This window comes from Schistocerca americana, chromosome 11 (genome assembly GCF_021461395.2).
Source record: "Schistocerca americana isolate TAMUIC-IGC-003095 chromosome 11, iqSchAmer2.1, whole genome shotgun sequence".
Classification (NCBI taxonomy): Eukaryota; Metazoa; Arthropoda; class Insecta; order Orthoptera; family Acrididae; genus Schistocerca; species Schistocerca americana.
The window spans coordinates 177,027,446-177,041,786 of NC_060129.1; the positions used below are offsets into that span (position 1 = coordinate 177,027,446).

At 40.8% G+C, this 14,341-nt stretch overlaps 1 protein-coding gene across 1 annotated transcript in view; it reads right to left on the reverse strand.

Moving 5' to 3' along the window:
• The window catches only part of LOC124553492 (protein PRRC2A-like), a 1,723,518-nt gene that overhangs the window by 1,333,939 nt on the left and 375,238 nt on the right, over positions 1-14,341 (reverse strand). The window lies entirely within an intron of this gene.

Consider the following 14,341-nt stretch of genomic DNA (forward strand, 5'->3'; position numbering starts at 1 on the left):
ATGAATGGAATGAAGAGTCTCATGAGAAATGGACACTGGTTGGCAGTAAACCGAACAAGGACCAAAGTAATGAAGAGTAGCATAAATTAGAGGAACGATAAGCTTAACACCAAAACTGATGATTGTGAAGTAGAAGTAGTCAAACAACTGTGCTACCTTGGAAGTACAATGAGACATGACGGAGAAAGCAACAAGGACAATAAAAAGCAGGCTAGCACATGAAAAGAGTGCATCCTGGCGAAGAGAAGGCTACTAATATCAAACGTTTGCCTTGATTTGAGGCAGGAACTCTTCAGAATGTATGTTTGGATCACAGCATTTTATGGTAATGGGAAAGCCAGAGAATCCGAGATGTGCTGCCATAAAAGCATGCTGAAAATTAGGAGTGATGACGTGAGGAAAGAGGAGGTTTTCTGATCAGCGAAGAAAGGAATATATCGATGGTAGGCAATGAAAACGTCGAAACTTCATTTTGTCAAATTTGGTGAACTAAAACCGGTTTCTTAAAAAATTATGTAAAGTGATACAGAAAGTTGCTACAAGTGTAACTGTATAATAGAAGTCTAGTTATTGACAAGTAAGAGAAATCCTTGCACTTACAAATCTATCTTTGATTATGGAGTTACTGGTTATTGGAATTACGATTTTTCACAGACAGATGGGGTTTGGAGGTTTTCACTGTCTACCATCGATATGGAAAAACCGACAAAAAAAAAAAAAGGAACAGGATGGAAGCACTGAAGAAATCAGAGAATAACTCGAATGGTACTAGAGGCAGCCGGCCGTTGTAGCCGTGCGGTTCTAGGCGCTTCAGTCTCGAACCGCGTGACCGCTACGGTCGCAGGTTCGAATCCTGCCTCGGGCATGGACGTGTGTGATGTCCTTAGGTTAGTTAGGTTTAAGTAGTTCTAAGTTCTAGGGGACTGATGACCACAGATGTTAAGTCCCATAGTGCTCAGAGCCGTTTGAACCACTAGAGGCAGCTGAGGAGGGTAAGAAATGTAGGGGAAGCCAAATTGGAATACACTGAGCAAATAGTTAAGATGTAGGGTGAAAGTGCTACTCTGAGTCGAAAAGGTTAGAACAGAGGAGGAATCCCTGACGGTCTGCATTAAAAAAATGGTCCGAAGTGGTCACAGGACACTCTTCTGATGTTAGTGACTACTGTCAAGTTGTGTGTGTGGGGAGGGGGGAGGGGGGCTGGACGGAGTGGCCGAGCGGTTCTAGGAGCTACAGTCGGGAACCGCGCGACCGCTAGGGTCGCAGGTTCAAATCCTTCCTCGGGCATGGACGTGTGTGATGTTCTTAGGTTAGTTAGGTTTAAGTAGTTCTATGTTCTAGGGGACTGATGACCTCAGAAGTTAAGTCCCATAGTGCTCAGAGGCATTTGAACCATTTGTGTGTGTGTGTGTGTGTGTGTGTGTGTGTGTGGGTGGGTGGGTGGGTGGGTGGGTGGTTGTACGCATTCAGTGCAATGAGGTGTCTCAAAGTGGAGATTTGGCAGATTGGCAGAAAGGAGGTGTGTTGTTTGCACGACGTGACCACACCGTGAATGACTGCTTGGTTGGTGGACTCTGGGGAGGGCAGCAACAGCGAGGTCATCGGTCGCATCAGATTAGGGAAGGACGTCTGCCGTGGCCTTTTACGGGAACCATGCCGGAATTTACCTGAAGTGATTTAGGGAACTTACGGAAAAGCTTCAAAATTCTCTTAATAGCGCCATACTTTATAAAAGCATTTAACCACCTATTTCACCCCTTTAGGAGTGGAAATTCCGACAATCCGTTCTTAAACGATGCCTACAGTATAACGTCCGTACCCTCTCCAAAATTCAAGTCTCTCAAACACCGGTTTTCAACAATTTAGCTTCAAAAATGCTTTTTCAATGAAATATTTTCATAAACCCTCTCACCCCCTGACGGGTTGAATTTCAATAAAAAAAGAAATGATGTTGCAATGAAATATCTTCCTAAAATGTTTCACCCCTATAGGGGTTGAATTTCCTAAAACAGTAGTAACACGTGTATGTTGTATTTCTAACACAGAAGCCAAAATCACATTTTCACACATTTACTTTGAAAAATGCTTCGGCGATGAAATATTTCCATTAAAACTTTCATCCCCCATTTCACCCCCATAGACGTTGAAGTTCCAAAGACAGTGAAACATTTTTTTTTATTTATTACTGAGAAACCAAATTTAAATTTTGGTAGATTTGGCTTTAAAATGCTTTCATAATAAAATACCATCCTTTATTTCATCTCCTCAGGGGTTCAGTTTCCGAAAACACTGAAACAGGTTTTTTATTGTTTGAAACTGATAGGTCAAATAACGATGTTCGCAGATGTAGCTATCAAGATACATGGTGTTACAAAGTGACTCTACGGCTTTTAACGCTTGTTAGCATTTATTACATTCAACTTACAGTTATAAATAATACATCAAATGAAAGAGCAACTCAAACATATTTGAAACTTCCTGGCAGATTAAAACTGTGTGCCCGACCGAGACTCGAACTCGGGACCTTTGCCTTTCGCGGGCAAGTGCTCTACCATCTGAGCTACCGAAGCACGACTCACGCCCGGTACTCACAGCTTTACTTCTGCCAGTATCTCGTCTCCTACCTTCCAAACTTTACAGGAGAGCTTCTGTAAAGTTTGGAAGGTAGGAGACGAGATACTGGCAGAAGTAAAGCTGTGAGTACCGGGCGTGAGTCGTGCTTCGGTAGCTCAGATGGTAGAGCACTTGCCCGCGAAAGGCAAAGGTCCCGAGTTCGAGTCTCGGTCGGGCACACAGTTTTAATCTGCCAGGAAGTTTCATATCAGCGCACACTCCGCTGCAGAGTGAAAATCTCATTCTGGAAACATCCCCCAGGCTGTGGCTAAGCCATGTCTCCGCTATATCCTTTCTTTCAGGAGTGCTAGTTCTGCAAGGTCCTCAGGAGAGCTTCTGTAAAGTTTGGAAGGTAGGAGACGAGATACTGGCAGAAGTAAAGCTGTGAGTACCGGGCGTGAGTCGTGCTTCGGTAGCTCAGATGGTAGAGCACTTGCCCGCGAAAGGCAAAGGTCCCGAGTTCGAGTCTCGGTCGGGCACACAGTTTTAATCTGCCAGGAAGTTTCATATCAGCGCACACTCCGCTGCAGAGTGAAAATCTCATTCTGTCAAACATATTTGTTTGTATACCCGTGCACGAAGAGTATGGAAGGACCAAGAATGTATGAAAAACATCATGAGCGACTGACAGTGTATCACGCGTAGTCCCAAGAAATCAGTTCCTCCTTGTAGTCCACAGGTGTTCCAACGCCTGCAGACTACGGTTTACGTGCCAGTTTCGCAAACGAAATTTTGCTGCATGAGATGAAGATTTTCTGGATCGTGTCGTCTTCAGTGGTGAATCGACATTTGACCTAAATGGAAATGTTAACACACGTAACATGTGTATCTGGGGGTGAGCAAATCCTCACGAGATGGTACAGTTGGAGCGTGACTCCTCCCGACTTTTTCTGTAAAGCAACTGCAACTGCCGTTTGTCATCTTGATACTCTAGAACTATGACTCTTCCCTCAGCTGGAAGAGGCTGAACCGCAGAATTCTGTTTGGCAGCAAAATGGTGCGCCATCTCACTGGCAGAACTCAGCAGGCGACTGGTTAAAACGACGTCGTACCCGATCTACATCTGCATCTACATCTACATCTACATTTATACTCCGCAAGCCACCCAACGGTGTGTGGCGGAGGGCACTTTACGTGCCACTGTCATTACCTCCCTTTCCTGTTCCAGTCGCGTATGGTTCGCGGGAAGAACGACTGTCTGAAAGCCTCCGTGCGCGCTCGAATCTCTCTAATTTTGCATTCGTGATCTCCTCGGGAGGTATAAGTAGGGGGAAGCAATATATTCGATACCTCATCCAGAAACGCACCCTCTCGAAACCTGGACAGCAAGCTACACCGCGATGCAGAGCGCCTCTCTTGCAGAGTCTGCCACTCGAGTTTGCTAAACATCTCCGTAACGCTATCACGGTTACCAAATAACCCTGTGACGAAACGCGCCGCTCTTCTTTGGATCTTCTCTATCTCCTCCGTCAACCCGATCTGGTACGGATCCCACACTGATGAGCAATACTCAAGTATAGGTCCAACGAGTGTTTTGTAAGCCACCTCCTTTGTTGATGGACTACATTTTCTAAGCACTCTCCCAATGAATCTCAACCTGGTACCCGCCTTACCAACAATTAATTTTATATGATCATTCCACTTCAAATCGTTCCGCACGCGTACTCCCAGATATTTTACAGAAGTAACTGCTACCAGTGTTTGTTCCGCTATCATACAATCATACAATAAAGGATCCTTATTTCTATGTATTCGCAATACATTACATCTGTCTATGTTAAGGGACAGTTGCCACTCCCAGCACCAAGTGCCTATCCGCTGCAGATCTTCCTGCATTTCGCTACAATTTTCTAATGCTGCAACTTCTCTGTATACTACAGCTTCATCCGCGAAAAGCCGCATGGAACTTCCGACACTATCTACTAGGTCATTTATATATATTGTGAAAAGCAATGGTCCCATAACACTCCCCTGTGGCACGCCAGTGGTTACTTTAACGTCTGTAGACGTCTCTCCATTGATAACAACATGCTGTGTTCTGTTTGCTAAAAACTCTTCAATCCAGCCACACAGCTGGTCTGATATTCCGTAGGCTCTTACTTTGTTTATCAGGCGACAGTGCGGAACTGTATCGAACGCTGGATTGGCCGCAAGGCGCTGGATGACAGAGCTCGTTTAAATGACCTTCATGCGGTCTGACCCCATGCCTTTGGAGGCTCATAAAGCACCCATGTTATCGCACCAACTACCTAAACTCAAAACCACTTTAGCACGATGACAACCAAAACTGAAATGAACCAAATACCACATGTTAAACTCAGCACGTCCACATCCACCACCGCCAGGGCACAATCAGATACAGCAACAGGACATCTACAAACAAAACCAGCTCAAAAACACCGCGTCGTAGTGACGTCACACACAACAATACCATTACGTCACTGGTAAAAGCAGACGGTTGGAATCGGATACTTCCGTTGACCCAGCGCCGTACATACGCTTATTGTCAACATCACTATCATATGGGGTATCAAGTGAAATTTGTGGCTGGATTGAGGACTTTTTGGTAGGGAGGACACAGCGACGCCCAGATTTCAAGTTTCTATCCTTAGCGCTTTGGGCTGGGGGATGATAAGTCAATCATTCAGGACAATGCCTTTTGTAGAGATCAACAGTCACAGCCAAGAAGCACCAACACTGTATGAGGGGTTGTCAAGAGAAAACTACACAGATGAAAAAAAAAAAAACAGTGACTAAAGAGTTTATTATTTCGAAAGTAATCGCCGTAACTGTTAACACATTTATCCCACTGTGGGAGAAACAGTCAATGCCTTCGTGGAAAAATATTTGCGGTTGTCTACGTAGCCATGGTTCCTACATCAAAATCACAAGTGACATCAATGTATCCAATGTATGTACGATACTTCCCGTTGTAGATGCCTGAAATGGCCTAAGGCCGAAATTGTACAATCGAATGGAAGCTGAAGGCATCAAGAAATCTTTCAAGAAATACTTACTTTCTATTTTTTGTAACTTTCATCAGTCGTGGAGCTTGTTGCAACCCAAAATAAATTATTCCAGCTAATAAATCTAAGATGTACGCTATGTAGTTGAAACTATCCAAGAGTTTCATGCTGGTGTTAGATTCGCCCCTTCTCACCCACGACATACTACAGCTTATCTTCATCAACTGTTTCCAAATCCTTGCATTGAAGGAACAGGACTTGTACACAGGCCGGCCCGTTCCTCAAGTTTGATGCCTTACATTTTTCTAAAGATGCCACCTACACCAGACGATAGGATATGACGTTATTACTGTAATGGGCTCTGAAATTTGTGCTGAAGTGCCACAACTTCTGCATCAGTGTCGAAGTAGCAGACTGAAAGCTTGTTCTGAAGCTAGTGGTCAGAATTCTGAACACCACCTTTCAAGGCCAATTGTTCTTCTTTGGAATCTAAAGCCTTTGTTTTTTTTACAATTTCTCTTAAGACTACATCCAGGTGGAGCAGACAAATGCCAGTAATTATAATAGTGAAACTGGCATTTCTTGTACTAGATTCTGAGAGAAGAAAAACCAGTGACATTCTAATTTACTCTAACTACATTTTGTTAATGTCAGTGACCACTGTTGCATTTTTTAAGAAAATGTAACTTTATGAAATAAATACACATGCTAGTGATTGATCAAGTCTGTGTATTGTCTGTGATTTTGGATCCTTAGTTACACATTGTTTAGGTGAAAAAAAACGCATCAACAGCTCCTTGCACTTCTGAGGTGTTGGGGTGAGTGTATTAGGTGATTAAACCTCTATATGGAACATGTGGAGCAATTTCAATGAAACATTGTACATATATGGTTTACTGCCTACAGTAAAACATTGCGAATATAAGGGATCCTTGATGACTGCTAACAATAACATAAATTATGAAGTAAATAACTTAAACAGTGCAACCAAAACAAACAGTTTTCATGTTGGATATCAAACAAATAATATCTTCATGCATAATACATAAAATACACACAAAAAATATGTTCATAGGTACTGTAAACTAAAATTTCTGTATTTTTAAGTAGTATGTAAGATACACAGTTAAAACTTTCAGGTGTCTGTACTAACATCAGTTTGAGACTGAAATGTTTCCCTGCACAGAACTCCCTTCCATATACATCACACTTCATATTGAGTACCTCGTAAAATGCGCAGTTTCAGAACTTAATGTTTTGCTTGTGTCATCTTATTGTGATGGTTCCCAAGAGTGCATATCATTCCATGGAACGATATTTTGTGGAAATTACACACTCTTACACAAATTAATCATAAAACATCAGTTAACAGCGAGGACTATGTGTAGAATACTTGACGAAACTTCCTAACAAATCCTCAATCTCTTTACTGAGCATTCATATCGTTATGTGAATTAGACTAGTAACAGTAGGAAAATGAACAGGTAATCCACACATATAACACTAAGAATAAAACTGACCCCAAAAATACTTAAACTGATTTTCACACGTATAGGAAATGAAACTGAGCGGCAATAACATTTCATCAGTTCCCCTATGAATTATACATACTCATGGACAGTGATGCTAGGCTTACAAAACTCTGAAATCATTTGGGCTCAGTACACACTTCTATTCTCCAGAAACAAGTATGGAAAAATCAAATCTAGTGTGTGTTTCAAGTTTAGGTAAAATAATTCTGATAGAGGCAAAGGCAATTATATTTATATGTACAATAAGTGTACAAATACTAAAATATTAATATTTTGCTAGAAAAATGTACATATGCGAGATCAAAACTTAACATAATGAACATGCCATATAGAACATGCAGGCTACAGTACATTCTATGATAAATACAACATGGGGTATGTCATTTGAATGGCAACAAATAACTAATATTTTCACTTTATTTGGTACAGTTTATATTTGAGCCAATAGCATCATCAATGAGGAACGATGCACATTGTCAGTCTGTAAAAAAAGCGAGTGTAAGGAATACTACATGTTGATTTATGTTTGCTATCTCTGAGTATGTACAAGTACCCAAAATCGCTATGATATAGCATAGTGGGGTATCCCTACTCTTTTAGACTTTGCACCGACCTAATAGCGCCATGGCAGTAATCGCAGTTGTGTCAGTTGAAGATAGAGACCAACCTGACGTTAAAAGTGATATTCTGATGTGTTTTCTGGTCTACATAAAAAAAATTGTAAATCTGCCGTCCCTTCCAGTACTGCAATATAACGTTTTCTCTCAACCTCCACACCAAATACAGTGAGTTATCAGGACTACATAATTGTTTTTTGTGCAAAAAAACCAGATGAACACTCCATTCCTGGGAAGTAACCTGAAGTGATATATAGAATAAAAAAAACACTGAATGCATTGTATTTACGCAGATTAGTTCCTATACATGTTGTACAAAATTCATAGAATTTCAGTTTAAGTGTGATGTGAAAAATCTACATGCAAATTAGGAAGTACATTAAACCACATCACTCAAATGATGGTAAGGCCAGCTACCTATTGTTGTGTATGCAGGATGAGGAATATGTAGTGTGTATCAGCTTGTAAACAGTTCATGCCATAAGCAGGTCTAACATGCAACATTTTCTTTCCTATGGAAAGTCTGCTGAAACTCTTACCTTCAAGTGAAACACACTGTCTCCAGACGAACATGTTTATCGGTGCAAAGTGTTAGTCTTTTGTTGAAATGGACAGTCAGAACCACAGGTGAGGATAAAACAGTTCCTAGTCTTACTTCTTGATCCAACTCACTATAGTTGTCACTTTACACAGCAGCACAAGATAGCAGATCTCCATAAAATAAATTATTTAGCATTTGGTAATAGTTTCAGAAATGCGGTCACTCCCTACCTACAGTGTTAGAGTGTATAATACCAATATGTAAATTGCTGGCCAGCAGTGACAATTATGAAGTCATTACATTTAGAACCATTTTCAAGTATACATAGAACTAACTTCTTCCCATCCTCCCAAGATCAGCATTTGACAGCAAATAATTGTAATTAGCAGAAATATTAATCTGATAAATAGGTATGAGCTGTACTAAATACAATCAGTATGTATTAATTGTTGATTACAATCGTGTGTGTGTATCTCAATCAAACTCTATTCATTTCAAAACGGTATAACAGTACCAATAACATTTACAACAATGGTTATTGCAATTTTTTTAAGTCTCTACAGGATTAATCAGACAACAATTTCTAGACCAATATATAATTCCTTTTTTACCCGTAATATTTCTTTATTGCTTCAAAACAATCTACATGGGTGGTAAACTCTAACATATATCTCTTTCTTTACAAGAATTATGTGGCAAATGCTCAAATATAATCAAATATTGGTTACTTATTTATATGAGTCTGAATTTTCTGACACCTAATGAAGTAACAGCAGGTGGCTTTAATACTGAAATGTTACAATTTCAGGTCTTTAAGTTAACGTCTATGAAAAAGTTTAATTACACAAACCAGTTTGTTTCAAATTAACTGAAAGTAAAGGTTTAATGATACTGGTATGAAAATAGTGGAATATATGTGTGAAATCACTCAGTGTGATTGTAGACAACAAATATAATATCACTTTCAAAATCAGTACATCTTATATTTTTTGGATTTGTCAACCGCATTCACAATTTTTGCTGACTTGAAAAAATTCTGTTTTTCAAAGCAAAGAAAAGAATTTGTAGATTTATCTCTTTGCTGAAGATGCCAAAATGGCATTAGCACCAAAAATTGCAAACATTCTTGTAAATATGAGGAAAAATATAATGAGTTAGTATGGTATTATGTATAATATATATGTGTATGTATATATACATGTATATAAATTTCTTCTCTTCAAGTATCAAAATCTGATAATTTTCATTGGTTACCATGAACGTTTGATAGTTACAGAATTTTAAAACAACACAATCTCGAAACTGCAGATAATTCTTTTCTTTCCTAAGAAGTGGTGTTAGTATAGGTAGAATGTGAAATTTTCTCTCGGTTTATGATTTTTGTAAGTTGTAATTTTTCTTTTGCCTCACTCTTGGGCTATAAAGGAGGTACAGCAGATTTATTTATTTCTCCCCTCTCTTTGCGTTAACTCACTAACTTCCTCCACTTGTTTTTGTGCCTACACTAAAGAGTTAGTTAACTGCCCACACAGCACGTAGCACTAGGAAGTGTTTCGTGACCCTCCCTGCTCGCAGCTGTTCTCTGTCTGTCTCCACTCTTTTCTCCTCCCTCCTCCTCTTCCCCACCGCCGTCTTCTTCCTCTCCGAGCACGGCCACTGCGTCCACCCCAACGCTGCTGACGTCGACGCCGCTTCTCATAGCGGTCACTATCGCCTGAACGAACTCTTCACCGAAGGGGACTTGCTAAGCTGGGTAGTCGGCTACTCTTGAACAGTGTTAGAAGAAGGGAAACCTTTCCTTAGAGTGAAGAAACTTAGCACTCCTCCATCTCTCTCTCTCTCTCTCTCTCTCTCTCTCTCTCTCTCTCTCTCTCTCTCCATCTCTCTCTCTCTATCTCTACTCTTATGAAATCTCATTATCTCAAAACCCACTCTCATTCTCTTTCCTTCTTTCTCCTTTTCTCTCACTCATCCAGGCAGTCTCTCACACTCACTTTCTGATTCTCATACTCTCTTCATTTTACACAGCCTCAGTAACTTTCTTCCCTCTTATTCTCTCATTCTCTAACTCAACCCTACCTTTCACTCTCTCTCACTCACTCACTCACACAAACAGACTGCTTATGAATCTGATACTCTCTCACACTTATCTTCTCATACTCTCATTCTCTCCTCGATAGTCCTGTAAAGTGACAAACCCCTACACTATGTAAAAACGGTGACTACCAGACAGAACAGATAGAGATTAGCTAAAACCTGCTGGACGTGGTGATGTAGTGGGAAAGCACATACCTAGAATCTGAAAAATACTGGGACCAGTTCTCAGTCACAGTAAACTATATTTCAGGCTGCCTTTAACCTAGCCTTCACCTTTTGACAGCAATGACATGTGGCTGGGATTCCACATAAAACTGTTGGCCCACTTTCCCTGGGAGGATTATTGGGGGGGATTTGGTACAAGGAAATCGCTGAAATAATAACTTATTAAAAGACTTGCATCAAATTGTTGAGCCACAGGAAATGGTTGTTACTGCAGTTACACCATGAACATTCACTGTTGTTTTCCCAGCAGACTGAAGAATCTGTTCCTTCCATCATATGACTGTGAAAACCACTTGAATCGTCATAAATCTTGTGCACAGACTGGGGGAGTCTACAAATGAAGATTTTGTAACTGACATTTTTAAGAAAAATAACTGTGGGAATTGGCGAAAACATTTCTTAAGCCTCAACAGCCCATTATCTGACAGAAGTATGTTAACACACAGATAGCGATTTTGAATGAATGTAGGCAGGAAATATGAGAGTTCGATCACTGTTTTGGAACCGATTTCAATATTGCAATGTCATCAGATTGTTGTTATTAGGGTCTTCACTCTGAAGACTGGTTTCATGCGTCTCTCCATGCTCGTCTATGATGTGTGAGGTTCTTCATCTCTGAGTAACTATGGCGACCCACATCCATTTCAACAGCACTCTTGAATTAGTCACACTACAGATTTGTATGCAACTCTTTTCTAAGGTTTGCAGGTCTGACATGATTCGTGAAGGGGAGATTACGAAAAAATTGTCAGCTAAAAGTAAGAAAGTCAGAAAATGGTTTTGGAACCTTTGTTGAATTCATTAAAACACACATTACATATGGTGTTGCGGAATATGTTTAAAATCATTACTGGTTTCAGTAAAACCAGGTCAGAATGCGTGGCAGAATGCTGAAGATTAGATGGGTAGATCGCGTAACTAATGAGGAGGTACTGAACAGATTTGAAGAGAAAAGAAATTTGTGCCACAAGCTGACTAGAAAGTAGCGATCGGTTCTTAGGACACATTCTGAGATATTAAGGTATCTCCAACTTAATGCTGGAGGGAAGTGTAGGGGGCTAAAAATGGAAGAGGGAGACTAAGAGGCGAATACAGTAAGCAGATTCAGAAAGATTTACCTTGCAGTAGCTATTCTCAGATGAAGAGGCTGCATAAAAGTTTTCGCACTGCTCAGTACATCAACAATAAAAGCAGAAGTAACAGCAGATTTTTATACGCAAGGTGTCTCATTTATCTTGACCACGCCAAATAACATTTTGTCCGGAAGCAAAATAAAAAAAACAACAAATGTTGTTTAGCTGTCAGTGGGACATGACTGCCTTTCTTGTAAGTTTGTTCATTACGAACATACGAACAACAGTACCTTTTCTTAAATGGCACGCTATATTTTTTATTCGGTAATTCATTTCGTCCGCTGTAGGCCCGTTCGGAAAGATATCACGATGTACGATTCACGTAAACATGATGTTATCATAAACATAACACGAAACTGACTTCGTCTTTCCTGCGCTATATACCACACAATATAGGTATCGAGCGTAACGTAAGTCCTCCAATTGCTGGAGCCTACAGTAAACAAATGGAAATAAGATGAAAATGCACGCCCGTACCCCAGTCAACCGTATTAAGCTGAAGTCTTGTGTGAGTACAGTGTACACCTATAAAGACAAGGTAAAAATGCTAATCAACTATCGAGGACGTAATACCGATGTAATATGTTACGTGTTAGAACGCGACTTACACTGGTTTCTGAAATGCCAGTCTCCTGTTCAAGCTGCCGTGAGCTCAGGTGTTAATTAACTGTAATATAAGCGTGAACAGAAACTTCGACGGCTTCGTCTGTGCTAGCTGTACGACGATCTAGCTGCCATGGCTGGAAGCTTCCCGTTTCCTGAAGCGCGAAAACAAGACAGGAAATCAACCGTCCCGAAGGTGAATTCTTCGCAGTACGTCGCACTCTCTCTCTCTCTCTCTCTCTCTCTCTCTCTCCGAGCTCCGAGTAGCGCTATGCCTGCCTTCAGCGACGCGGTATATCCGATGCTGCAGTGCTTGTGAAGAAGAACGATGGGCCAACGGAAGTATCCGATTCCACGCGTCTGCTTCGACCAGTGACGTAACGGTGTTGGGGCGCGTGGCGTCACTACGGTGAGGTATTTTTGAGTTGGTTGCGTTTGCCGATGTCGTGTTGCTGAATTTGATTGTGCCCTCTGGTGGTGGATGTGGACGTGATGAGTTTAAAATGTGGTATTTGGTTCATTTCAGTTTTGGTTATCATCGTGCTAAAGTGGTTTTGAGTTTAAGTAGTTGGTGCGATAACGTGGGTGCGTTTGTGTGTGGTGTGTTTGCACACACGTGTGTGTGTGTATGTGTTTGTGTGTGTGTGTGCGCGCGCGCGCGTGCGTACTTGCGTGTGGTGGCCAACCTAGGTGGTATTGACAGAGGCTTTTGTTGGTTCAAATGGCTCTGAGCACTATGGGACTTAACATCTGTGGTCATCAGTCCCCTAGAACTTAGAACTACTTAAACCTAACTAACCTAAGGACATCCATGCACGAGGCAGGGTTCGAACCTCTGACCGTAGCAGTCGCGCGGTTCCGGACTGAGCGCCTAGAACCGCTAGACCACCGCGGCCGTCTCTCCAGCATATACAATGCGACGACAATGAAATCACTACATATACGCTCCAACAAATGCAAACAAAAATAAAAATGACAAAATAACGTCTCACTCCAAAAATAAAATGAAACTAACTGGACAACCGCAAAAAATTGGGAGATTAGGGCGGGGACAAGCTAAATATATAACAATAAAAAACATTGCACAATCCTAAAACAAATAATATCGAAAAGAATTTAAATTAAACACTCCGCTACACCAACAAAACCACAGGAATCGGACATTTCCCTACATCAATTAGCTCACTCGCAACCATCAATACCAAAAAACCAACCTACAACCACAAAAAGTGGAATTGGACGTTCCCCCTTGACCTATATAGCTCAACCACAGCTGTCGATGCCAAAAACCCATTACTACAAGTCGAACCAAAACCCCAACAACTAAAAAACCGAAATACACCATGTTCATTCCATGAAAAAAAAAACACAACCGACCTATTCATAAATATACAACAGACAAAACATCAGATTTACTATAGAATAAAAACCAAAACAAAAAGTACCTACCAACAATACCACCTAGGTTGGCCACCACACGCAAGTACGATGCGCGCGCACACACGCACACATAAACACACACATGTGTGCAAACACACCCACACACAAAGAAATCTGTACTGCATATAGTGACACTCCAAATTAGGGATAGCCTATCATGACCAAGAGTCGATTAATTGGCGATTTCGATATTTCTCCAAATAGATTAATCATATCCGTAACTGCCATAATAATCGATAACTGCGTTATTATGTTACGTCTTAAAATGGGTCTATACAGTAATCCACTAAAATTATTTTTTTCTGATAAAAACATTTGTTCTACAAAAATTAAATAGATGCTATCACGCATATAATTTATTTAACTAACAGCGATTGCCCAGTTGGGTGAACTAAATAATTACTAATTGTATTTTTAGCAGATATACACAGGTGGTCCATTGATCGTGACCGGGCCAAATATCTCACGAAATAAGCATCAAACGAAAAAACTACAGAGAACGAAACTCGTCTAGTTTGAACGGGGAAACCAGATGGCGCTATGTTTGGCCGACTAGATAGCGCTGCCATAGGTC